The sequence below is a fragment of the Martes martes genome, assembly GCF_963455335.1.
Source record: "Martes martes genome assembly, chromosome: 2".
NCBI lineage: Eukaryota > Metazoa > Chordata > Mammalia > Carnivora > Mustelidae > Martes > Martes martes.
This window is the reverse complement of record NC_137889.1, coordinates 119,972,459-119,984,787: the sequence shown is the minus strand read 5'-3', so window position 1 is coordinate 119,984,787 and position 12,329 is coordinate 119,972,459. Positions and strand designations below refer to the sequence as shown.

The following is a 12,329-nucleotide window of genomic DNA, read 5'->3' as shown; positions in this document are numbered from 1 at the left end:
AAAGGACACAGAAACTAGCTTGAAGAGGCTCCCAGTGGCAAAATCTGGGGCAATTTAAGCATCAAAATAAATACTAGTAATAGATTACAACCCATTTAATAAAAAGAATCTATGAGTCCCTACCAATATAATCAATTAAATTTTGATAAGCAACAGGATTCTCATATCACTTCAAAATAACTCCCCTCAAAATAATTATTAATGACAAAGGGGGAAAGAGGAACTTTGTGAAATTTAATTAAGGATCAAAGAAAGTAAACACCATCAGTATTAAGATAAATCAGAACTGTGCACTCCTTTTATTAATTTATTTGATTATAGTTGACATACAATGTTACTTTCACTTCAGGTGTACAACACAGTGGCTCAACTTGTCCAGGCATTATGCTAAGTTCACTTACCGCAAATGTAGCTACCATCTTAACAGAAGAACATAGCCTCACTTCTATGATATTCCCACCAAAGATGCATAACCTGAACCTAATCTATCTTGTCTCTCTCTTCTGATAGATTATGACCAATAAAGATTATTTTATTCATCTTTGTATCAACAATACCAGTGACAGTACCTTGAACACAGTCAAGTATAACATCATTTTAAAAGGTATTTTTATCTAGTACATAAGAAAATGACACTGATCTACATGTTTCAATGCAAGTTCTCTCAATATTTTCATGATTCATCTACATTCTTTTCATTTTTCCTGAAGTCCATCATATTTACTTCAAAACTGCTGTCCACATTAGAATAGCAATTGTGACGATTATTATTTTAGTGACACACATAGAAAAGCATGAAAATGTGAAATGGTTCAAGCAAACATGCACAAACCATAGATTTATCAAAGTTCCTAATTTAATACCACCACAATTATATCAGTTTAGGAAATACCTTTCCAAGATTACTTTTCAAAATGAATTACCTGTAAAATCCTTTCAAATACTAGATTCACACTGTTTTATTTCTGTCTCACACGCATAAAAAAAAATAAAGTTATCAAACATCTAATACTTGCATTAACACTTTTAGCGATAGAATTCCAAATATTAATTTGGTCCTTCAAAAATAGAGGCCATCCTACAAATCAGTACCAAAAAATAGGAATAATATCTTAATGTAATTTAATAATATATTAAATATAACATATAAATATATATAAATTTATATAGAAATAAATATAAATATATAATATAATTATACTAAAATATAGTAATTTTTAATAATATATTTTAATATTTTTAGTAATATGAAAAAATAAGCAAAATATATATTCAATTTACATAGGTGGATAATATCACTAGAAATGGGAGCAATCACCATTTATCACCCAGTAGTCATATTAAGTGAAAATAAGAAAGACTGCAAAAAATTATGTTGGCAAAAATGTGGGAAAATGGGCACTCATATGCAGTTGATAGGCATAAACTATCTTTGGGAAGAATAATTTATCAGATACTACAAAAATGCGTATGCTTTAACTTGGACATACCAGCTCTAGGACTTTCTCAGAAATACTCGGCCACAGTAAGACATTTTTCAAGGACAATCACTGCAGCATTATACAGTATACTGGGAAATTTGAAAAAAATGTCAATAGGAAAATAGTTAAATAAATTATGGTATATTTTACTGGGAAATAATAAGCAACCTTTCTAAAAGAATGAGGTGGCTCTATATGGGCCAATAAAGAGAAATGTCCAGAATATATGTAATGTTAGCAGGGAAAAAGCAAACTGAGAAACAAAATGTATAGTATTTCACTTATGTTTAAAAGAAAAGACTATTATGTATGTTATATGTATACATCCTATATACACACATACACATATATGTGCACATACATGAAGTGTGTGTGTTTGTGCATGCATGTACACTTTTCTAATCTGCAAAAACACTAGCAAAGCCAGGGGTGGCTACCTCTAGAGAGAACAGTGAGAAAGATTTGGGGGGAAGGAAAAGAATCAGTGAAGCAGGACTTTAACTTTTATTCTTGATACTTAGTGTTCAAATGTTTTAGAATTGGCATATAATACTTCCATAATTTAAAAAGAAAAAGGGAGAGTGGTAGCTGGAAGACAGAAAATGACAGGTTAGAAAGAGGCTTTTCTTACCCAAGTATGTATCTCATGGCCTCTCCTCACAAATATGGCCAAGAAATAGATGTCTCCTAACCCAAAAAAAACTTAGTCATCCGTCATTCTACCATCATGTCTTTCTTCAGTTCTTAAATGCTTATCTTTTTAAAAAATTAAAATGCAAATACTGACCAATGTCCAAACTCAAACTTCACCACAACATCAGAAAGATCAGTTAATACCTTTGAAAGAATTATTTGATTTGATAGCCTTGAGTATAAAAATGGAAGGAGGAATAGCTATACTGTTCTAGAAAGGGGCAGCTGGTAAGCTGCCATCAAGGAAAGAGGTAAAGAACACTAAAAGGAAAGAGATTGCGTAAGGGAGAAGGAGGAGACAGTTATCAAAGAAAAACAGTAGAATCAAAAAGCCTAAAAAAGGGGCACCTGGGTGGCTCAATGAGTTAAGTGTCTGACTCTTCATTCTGGCTCAGGTCATGATCTCAGAGTCCTGGGACTGTGCCCCATGGGCTCTGCTCAGCACAGTCAGCTTGTCCCTCTCCCTTTACTTCCCCAACCCCCGTTGTTCATGAGCTTATGTGCTCTCTCTCTCAAATAAATAAATAAATCTTTTAAAAAATCCTCACAAAAATAAGGTGGGGGAGAGGGGGAATATGCCTGGGTGACTCAGTCAATTAAGCATCCAACTCTTGGTCTCAGCTCAGGTTTTGACCTCAGGGTCATGAGTTGCAGTACAAGCTTTTTTTTCTAAAAAAAAAAAAAAAAAAAAAAAATCCTGCTTCAGACTGTATTGTTCCAGAAACAGGCCATTATATGGATTAAGAGCATAGATTCTGTACTAGACTATGTAAGTTAGAACTAACAGTCCTAACATAATAGTTGTGCCACCACTGGCAAGTTACCTAACCTCTCCATGCTCTATTCACCCATCTGTAAAACAAGAATACTAACAGTACCTATGTCATAGAGCTGAATAGTGAGAATTGATGAATTCATAAATGTAAAGCATTTAGAATAGCACCAGCACGAAGTAAATAATACACTGTATAAATATTTGTTAATGGCAACCAATGCGTTAGCATCATGCCCATATACTGCTGGCATTTACCTCTATACAAGAATGCTCATTTTCAACACCTGTAACATCTTACTGAGGATTGCTTTTGGACTGCAGAAACATCTCAGCTTATAATCAGGACAAGCCAGAAATGCCAGAGTTAATGTCAATGATGGCTAGAAAAGTGTTGGATGAACACCTATAGCTTCCTTGCTCTTAGTCTGGGATAACTCGGAGGAGTATTTCATTTGCTCTCAGAAAGTTCACCAATGGTAGTGAGTTCCAGATGCCCATAGCAGTAACTGCTAGGATAATGCCCTTTTATTGACTTCAGTCCCTTTCCTTTCTTACTTCCCCATCCCCTACCAGTGTTTCCTATGATCACTTCCAAGTAAACTAACTTGAATCCTTACCCAGGTTTTGTTTCTGAGGAAACCCAAACTAAAGCACTATTCTTTTTTTATTTGTTACCAGTCCTATTAAATCTAAGGACAGTTTTCTTTTACATGAAAAAAGATTCTGTACTTTAAAGAGATCATGAAATCATACAATTTAAAGGACACAGTATTAAATATTTAGTATTTTTTAAAATTTTGCTTTAATTCAGGGCACATATATGCTGGGTTTTGGAACTGGGTTTGGCAGAAAGAGAAACATTTCCTTTATCTGAACAGGAAGAAAGAGGAAAAGAAAGACCCAGATATAGAAAGATTTGGTGACAGAAAGATGAGAGAATCTGATGGCTTCTATATATTTTTGAAAAAGTCAAATCCATATTTATCTAAAACCTCTTCTATTTCATTCCATTTTTTTCTGTTTTCTTTTTTAATTTATATATTACTCTCAGTTTTTTGGCTCTAATCCCATTACTTACAGTTCTTGTTCCTCTTCTATTTTTCTCCGTCTTTAATTTGTCTATAATAGCTGTCAGAAGAATGGCCCTAGGATGGTAGGCGAAAGGAAATATGGATGAGAGGACCTTCATCCCCACAGCTTACCCCCACATCCCCCAATTCCACTCTACCTCAGCAATAATTATTTGATTACCTCAGAAAACGGGAATGGGGGGAACTGGAAGATCTGTGCACCTGCCCACAGCTTCTCAAGAAAACCTCCCTGCACTGGTTTACCGTCTTCCAGGGCTGCATGACTCCTCTAAAAGAGGTATCACCCCATAATTTGACACAGGATTTCAAAAAGAAGGTTTTAAACCTATATCAGGTTTAAACAGGAATAAGTCTGTATAGTATTACCTATGATGTGAGAAGACCTAGTTATGAAGAACCAGAGCTTTCCCTGGAACTGTCAAGGGAAAGTATATATTTGATTTTGATTTTTTGGAGCAATATACTTAAGACAGTTGCATGATAATGTAGAGCTATTTTTCTGCTGTTCATTCAATAAATATTGAGCTTAAAAATTCTACAATACAGCAGACACCTAGGTGGCTCAGTTAAGTATCTGCCCCTGGCTCAGGTCACCATTACAGGGTCCTGGGATCCAGTCCCCCATCAGACTCCCTGCTCAGTGTGGAGTCCGCTTCTCCCTCTACCCCTACCCCTGCTCATGATCTCTCTCTCTCTCTCTCTCACTCTCCTTCTCACTCTCTCTCTCAAATAAATAAAAAAAAAATCTTTGAGGGCGCCTGGGTGGCTTATTCAGTTAAGCATCTCCCTTTAACTCAGGTCATGATCCCAGGGTCCTGGAATTGAGCCTGGCATCGAGCTCCCTGCTCAGTGAAGAGCGTGCTTCTCCCTCCTACTGCCCCTGCCCACCCCTCACCCCAGCTCGTGCTCTCTCTCTCACTCTCTCTCTCTCAAATAAAATCTTAAAAAAAAAAATTCTACAATATAGCTAAGGATTTCTCAGTATTAAGTTTAAGATTTGGAATAGTTACAATAATCTTCAGTAGGATATCTGGCAATATAGAAAATGGTGAAGAAAGGCTGTCTGAATGATTACCTGTATCTTAGCAATTATCGTATCACATTGTAATTATCATTTTAGAAGTCTGCCCCCCAACTAGACAGCTGTTGTTAAGGATGAGTTTGCCCTACTCATTTAAGTGCCATATCCAACCAACTTCCTGTATACAACAGTCCCTGAATACTTGTTTCAGAAATGAATGAAACAAATGCATCATTATAAAAAGTACACAGGGACACCTGGGTGGCTCAGTAGTTAGCCGTCTGCCTTCAGCTCAGGTCATGATCCCAAGGTCCTGGGATTGAGCCCTGCATCTGGCTCCCTGCTCAGCTGGGAGCCTGCTTCTGTCATCCTCTCCCACTCCCCCTGCTTGTGTTCCCTCTCTAGCTGTCTGTCAAATGAGTAAATAGAATCTTTAAAAAATAATACCAAGATTAAAAAAAATTAAAAGTACATAATTATGCACTATTGCCAAAAACAAGTGAGTATTCCCAATGTACCCAAAGCCAAAGAAATTCCTAAATGATCTTTTTCATTCTCAAGAAAATCTGGTTTTCATTTGCTTGAGTTTAAGAAGAGGATATTCAACTTTTTAATAACTCAATGTCAAATGTAACAAGTTTTAATCATTCTCAAATTTCTCACACAGCAATGAAGGCACAATGCTTTGGTTAAAAAGGTATTCACGTATCTTTAGACCACTATGTTAAAGTTCTTTGGATTTAATTACAGTTTTTGTTCTATAAAAGAAATTTCATGGGTTTTAAGAGTTGGAAAAGCAACTTTATACTTTATAGTTCCCCTCTGAACTTCATCAACACTGATATTCTGTTCATCATCAGGTAAAATTAAACACCTATTAGAACATAGCAGCACTCTGTATACTAGAAATTCTGGGAAGTATGCACTTTACACATATTTTTGCATCACTTGCCCTTGGGTCAAATTTTAGTCATCTACATCAACTGTCATAGAAAAATATACCTACATTTTTCAGCTACTGTTTGGTTTCTGCTCATACATAACAAATTATCTTAAGATACCTTTGTAAAGTTGCCAATTTCAAAGATATTTATGTCCTCCTTACAATTAATAAGTCAGGTAATTGACCCAAACATCTCAGTAAATACCAACACAAAAGAACTATCTATCTCTACTATGGCATAATGACATCCCAAAACAAAAGTAAAACATAAATCAGATCACAACATTTTTATCCAAAATGAAGTTTCAAGAATGATTAGAACATCTGAGCTATTCATATAGAACACTGTCCACTCACCAATCTAAAGATAAATGGCCTGAAACAAATGATGTTCCTTCCAACTCCACGATGCTACAGAAATAGAGCATCCAAACACAAATAGAGAAGTACCTACTGCAATTAGACATCTCACATATATATATGTAAATTTTACATTATAAGATAGTAATGGAATGTAGTAAAAAGATTGTTATTATTCATCAACCATATAGTGATTTGGAAAGCCCTCTCTGCCTAAAAAATTTTATCCATCAGGATACAAGGCCTAAAATTCTACCATCTACTCCTTTAAATGGAGTAGTAAACAATATTCACTCTTAAAATCCAAAGTAAAGCATCTCAGTAATAGCTCCATTAATTATTACCAAATGTTATTAGTGTAAATTAACTCACTGGATGACTATTCTCACTAACAAGCAGGATCCAAGGGTACCCCAAAAGGCCCAAGATTCCTGAAGATGGGGGAAATCTTAAAAAGGAGATGGTGAGCAACAAAAGCAAACTTAATTTCCTTAACAATTTTGGCCAGGTAGCAGTTTTGTACACATCAAACAAAAATATATAATGTCCTATTCTGTTCATTTAAACAAACAAGATAAATAATTATCCTCTTATGTCAAACCAGGTATATAATCCTCTCAACCTAAAAAGAGTCACTCCAGGTCCCTTCCAGTCCCAGAATTCTATGTGCAACAAACACAATTCATTAATAACTAATTCTAAAATCCAATAGAATTAAGTCGTAAAATAACATTCTATCAGAAATAACAGAAATCATCTGGTACCCTGGAACCAGAGTAGGCTTTAAAGCCAGATTTGAAATGGAAAGCTGGCTCTATCCCTTTAATTCCTTCCTTAGCCATGATATAGCTTGAGCAAGTTCCTGCATCTCAGAGCCTGTTTGCACATGGCCATCTCTTTCTTGAAGAGATGCTGAAGGCACTAAAAACACAAAGCAAACATAAAACTCACAGTACAGTGCTTAACAAGAAACACATAACAAAAGTGGTAGCTAATCTGTTATTAATGTTCTTTAAAAAAATTGAGCTCAATAAAAAAGGTGAAAGCTAAAAAAAATAATAAAATAAATAAAATGCATACCAGTAAACAATGACTAAAATGCATCTCATTCCTTACAATATACAAGAAAAAAATATATATGTAACTAAATATCAGAATTTTATAATTAGTTGGCATAAATAACAATCAAAAAAGTATTAAGTCAATATGAATAACATACTTCTACAAATACCAGTGAGCATGTTTCTTAGAAGCAGATCAAATACCAAAAGACAATAGTCAACAAGCAACTATTGCTAAAGAAATATTCAGATATGATGAGTGACAATTCAAACACTACAAATCTGCAAACTAAACAAATGTACTTTTTAACATCGTAATCTATGCAAAAAATGGTTCCTTATACTATGTATGGAAGTATTTTCAACATCTATGTAATCATATCATTCAACAAAAATGTTGCACTTTAGAAAACCTGACTTCTATAACCAGAAATTTAGGCTAGTTTACCTAAATACTTATTAAAAGCAAAAGCAAAACAAAACAAATCTCTTAAAAATCTCCAGAAAACATATCTACGAATAGGGTAAAAAGAACTGACTTCAACTTCCAAATCTAGAAGAAACCACGATTTTTAAATATAACCCACTTTTAGTAGTCCACCAGAACTAATTACTACCTTCAACATATTCCTTGATATGGTCAGTTATGCAAAGAGATCAACAGTAACTGCTGCGTGAAAGGTTTAATCCTCCAACTCCTACATCCCATACACTGGTTATGGGGTTTTGTCTTTGATTTTTGTACTGACTAGTGAACACACTCTGCAAGTTTTCTTTAATTCTTTTAATCAAGAATTCAACATACCACTTTCATTCTGATTAAAAATACACCAGAAGGTATAAAAGTAAAAAGCACCAGCAAAGTAAAATTCTATAGGATTTTTGTGATAAAACTATTTCCATTTTCCTATTTGGCCCTCAAACTTCTATCTTCTACCTTATTCACATCGGTCAGAAAACCCTCCCAAATACATGTTCAAACTACTTGCCCAACAAAATAGGGTCATTGGATGTGGGGAGAAGGAGAAAAAAACTGGCCACCTGTGTTTACCAACACTCTCACCATATCAAGTACAAAGAAAATATTTTTTAATAGCATGTTGCTACCCAAAGAGCCTACAAGATCCATTTAGTAGCCAATTTCTGTGAGCTGAGAATTGCTACAACTGAAATTGAATTTTCATGTAAATGAAACAACAACAAAACAAGCTGCTTCAGGGACTTTTATGAGGATATGACTATACAATACTAGTGGTGATATCAGACACAGCATTTTAAATGGATATGGATAGGAAAAAAATGGATACAGATAGAAATATACTTTACATATACATATAAAGTGACAAAGTACAATAAAATCAATAATCTAAAGTTTAAACTTTAAATATTTTGGTCAATGTTCTCCTACTCTTTGAAATATTCATTCCACGGTATTAAAAAATAATAAAAATATAGCTACCATAACGATGGCTATAACATTTATTCAATGCTTGCTGTTCTAAACACACTGTTCTGAACACTTTTTGTGTATTTACTTATCTAATCGTCACAAATAACTACTCATTCACAATTCCCCATTTTACAGATGAGAAAACTATGGCATTGAGAAGCTTGAGTACAAATGCAGTTAAGACACGGCCTCAATAATTATCTCTTTGTTCTCAGTTTCTTTATATGAAAAATGAGTTCCTTCCTCCCAACTCGACATTTACAAGCTAATAAGAACGCTAACAAAATTCATATTTTGTTATAAAAAATTCGTATTTTTCCCACTATGAAATTTCTTTCTCCTAAAGGGATCCTCCATTAAATCAAAGGTCAACAAGCACTTTTTTAAAAAATAACCCTAAGAGATAACACATCAAATTATGGAGCCTGATTAGCAGCAAAGAAGGGCAAATTATAAAGTAAGCCAAATCTGACTTAACCATCTCCCCACTTTTCTAAAACTCTCTCTCACCTGGTCATAAAGGCTATATTTCTGTACTTTGAAAGAGTTTATTTGACCCTAAGGAACTTGACAATTGATAAAAGATGTATGGTAGTTTTGTCCAAAAATTCTTTAATATTCCTCCCTTCAAGAGGTTGAACTTAATTAATTTTCCTCTCAAGTGTGGGCTGGACTTAGTGATACAGTTCTAAAAGAATATGACAGAAGTAACGGTGTGTAACTAAGTAAAAAATGGCATCACAGCCTCCTCCTCGCTCTCTCTTAGATCATCTGCTCCAGGGAAAACCAGCTGCTTTAATTGTCAGTCAGATATCAACAATTCAAAAGTCAGGTAAAATGAATGGCAAGTCATGTTATACATCCCCCAAACCCCCACTCCTTGACCATTAATTAAGCCAATTAAAACACAACTGAAGCAGAAAGTCAGATTTCTTCTACCTCAGCTTTAATTGGAAATTAGATTTTTAAAAACTTAGCCAAGTGATGCCTGGGTGGCTCAGTCGGTTAAGCAGCTGCCTTCGGCTCAGGTCATGATCCCAGCATCTTGGGATGGAGTCCCACAACCAGCTCCTTGCTCTGCAGGGAGCCTGCTTCTCCCTCTGCCTCTGCCTGCCACTCTGCCTGCCTGTGCTCTTCCTCTTTCTCTCTCTCTCTGACAAATAAATAAATAAAATCTTTTAAAAAATAAAAATAAATAAAACTTAGCCAAAATATTTACCCAATTTTTTTTCAGAGTCTGCAATGTTGTTTTTCTTCCTCCTAATCTTCAGAAGATCCACCTGCAGCATTTCATCTTAACAAACCTGAAAAGAATATTTAACCAATATACAAGGTAGTCTGGCTTTACCAGCATTTCCACCATTTCAGATTAAATTATTTGATTACATGCATGAGAATGCACACATGTGGAAAGTTAATGTTACTCCAAAACTGCATTTCCTACTTTAAATTTCCAAACAAGAAATACTTTTAAATCTAGAATAAGAACACAGTTTCCAAACTACACCATTCTAAAGGTTTCCAAACCATCACACCCAAGGAAACAGCATGATCTGGGCAGTTAGAGGGTTATCGAGGTCAAATCTTACCTTTAAAACATACTCAAGGGGCACCTGGGTGGCTCAGTCAGTTAACCATCTGACTCTTGGTTTTGGCTCAGGTCACGATCTCAGGCTCATGAGATCAGCCCCACCACTGGGCTCCACACTCAGCCTGCTTGAGATGTTCTCTCTTCTGTCACACCCCCAGATGCACTCTCTAAAGAAATAAAATACTAAAACACACACACACACACTCTCTCTCTCTCTCTCAAAGTGTGGCCTTGAAAAGGTTCTCTCAAACTGTTGGGTTCTTGGTGGCAAGAATGGTGCCTCAGTTCCCTTCCTATTCCAAGCAACTGGCACACTTTTCATCAAATGAAAACCACTTTGCAAACTCTTAAGATACTTGGGAGATGATAAGCATACTGATTAAGAGACTGTAAACTGGAGTCAGAGTACTGGTTTAAATCACATCTCTTAACTTTGGACAAGTTGATTTTTAGGCCTGTGCGTTTATCTATGAAGTGATAATAATAGGCTTTACATGATAGGAATGTTACGATGATTAAATGAGATAACATGAATAATGAAATATGTACCACTCAACAATTATATAAGATAAATATTCTGGTTAATTCATCCATTTTTATATTTAATATTTATGGTTAATTTAGAATAAATCAGCTTCAATGCCATGCAAAGAGTGAAAGCAGCAACATGAAACCAGATGAAACTTAACTTACACGACTGGACAGTTAAAAAAAAAAAAACTAAACACCATGATTTCCTTTTGGAGGAAATTTACAGGAACTCTTTCCATTTAACAAGCGTCCCCAACTTCCTACTGTCAAAACTAAGGCCAATAGGAATGGGAGTTGGGTGTGAGAGGGTGGGTGGGACACGATACTCTGCGGAAGGAAAATCAACTTCCCTTCACCTTCCTTTGACCAAAGATAATGTTTCCGCTGAAATGTACTCTTCCATACTGTAGACTCGGCAAGCGCCAATTCTGAGTACAAAACACCCCACGCCTTAATTGGAAAGGGGAGTTCTAAGGCTCCGCGGCCTTTGGCCAATCGACGCTACGTTAAGCAGTTCGGGTCTGAAGCATCCCAGAGCTGCTCTAAGGGCTAAAGCCGGAGCCTGCAGGTGCACTGAAATTCCCGCCCGCCGAGTCCACGCACAAGCAAGTGGGCGCCGCCCACCCGCCTTATCACCATCTACAGAGGCCGCTCCTGTGTCCGCGCCCCCAACAATCCGACTACGATGGCCCTTCCAGGCCTTCCCATTGACCTCCGGCACCAGGTCTACAGGTCCCGGTGCTGTATCAGAAACTAAGAAATGAGTCGACACCGCAACAGACAGCAGCGATGAAGCCAAACCTCCAGTCTCCCACCAGGCTGAGTTCCAGAGATGACGGAAAACTGCTGCTCACCCCAACCCTTGCCCAGGCCGACCCCGTCCCCTCACCTGGGCGAGCGCCGGGGCGGCCTGGAACCGCTCCGGCCTCTCTCCGAGCGACGCCAAAGGCCTCGGGCAGTGGCAGCAGCGCCGAGCCGGACCCGGCCCGCGAAGCTCTGCCGGTGCCCACGACCCTCTAACCCCGCCACCCCGGCCAGCTGCCACAGGTCCTGCCAGGGGCCCCTAGCCACTGACACAGAGGGGCGGAGAAGGATGGGAGGGGTCCCAGCCACGGCCAGGCGCCACTGCGACTGCGCCAACTGGTGGCGTCACACGTCACGGCGCCGGCACGCCACCCAAGCCCCACCCAAGAATCTGCGGCGTCCCACCCCTTTCCTTTCCTCCCCTTCCCTCCCCCAAACCTCCCCAGGCTGAGGGTGGAGTCTGGGCCCTGAGGCTCAGGTCCCGGGCTGGCTTGAAAAAAATCACCCGCTACACTTGCAAAGGGAATG

General features: G+C 37.3%; 1 protein-coding gene across 1 annotated transcript in view; it reads right to left on the bottom strand.

Moving 5' to 3' along the window:
• The window catches only part of BLTP1 (bridge-like lipid transfer protein family member 1), a 204,592-nt gene extending 192,463 nt beyond the window's left edge, over positions 1 to 12,129 (bottom strand). Inside the window, exons 1-3 of the mRNA XM_080795525.1 lie at positions 11,887 to 12,129; positions 10,095 to 10,179; positions 4,028 to 4,094 (exon numbers count right to left, since the gene is read on the bottom strand). The gene's annotated coding sequence lies outside the window, so the exon portion shown is untranslated. The remainder of the gene's footprint in view (positions 1 to 4,027; positions 4,095 to 10,094; positions 10,180 to 11,886) is intronic.
• Positions 12,130 to 12,329: the final 200 nt, after the last annotated feature.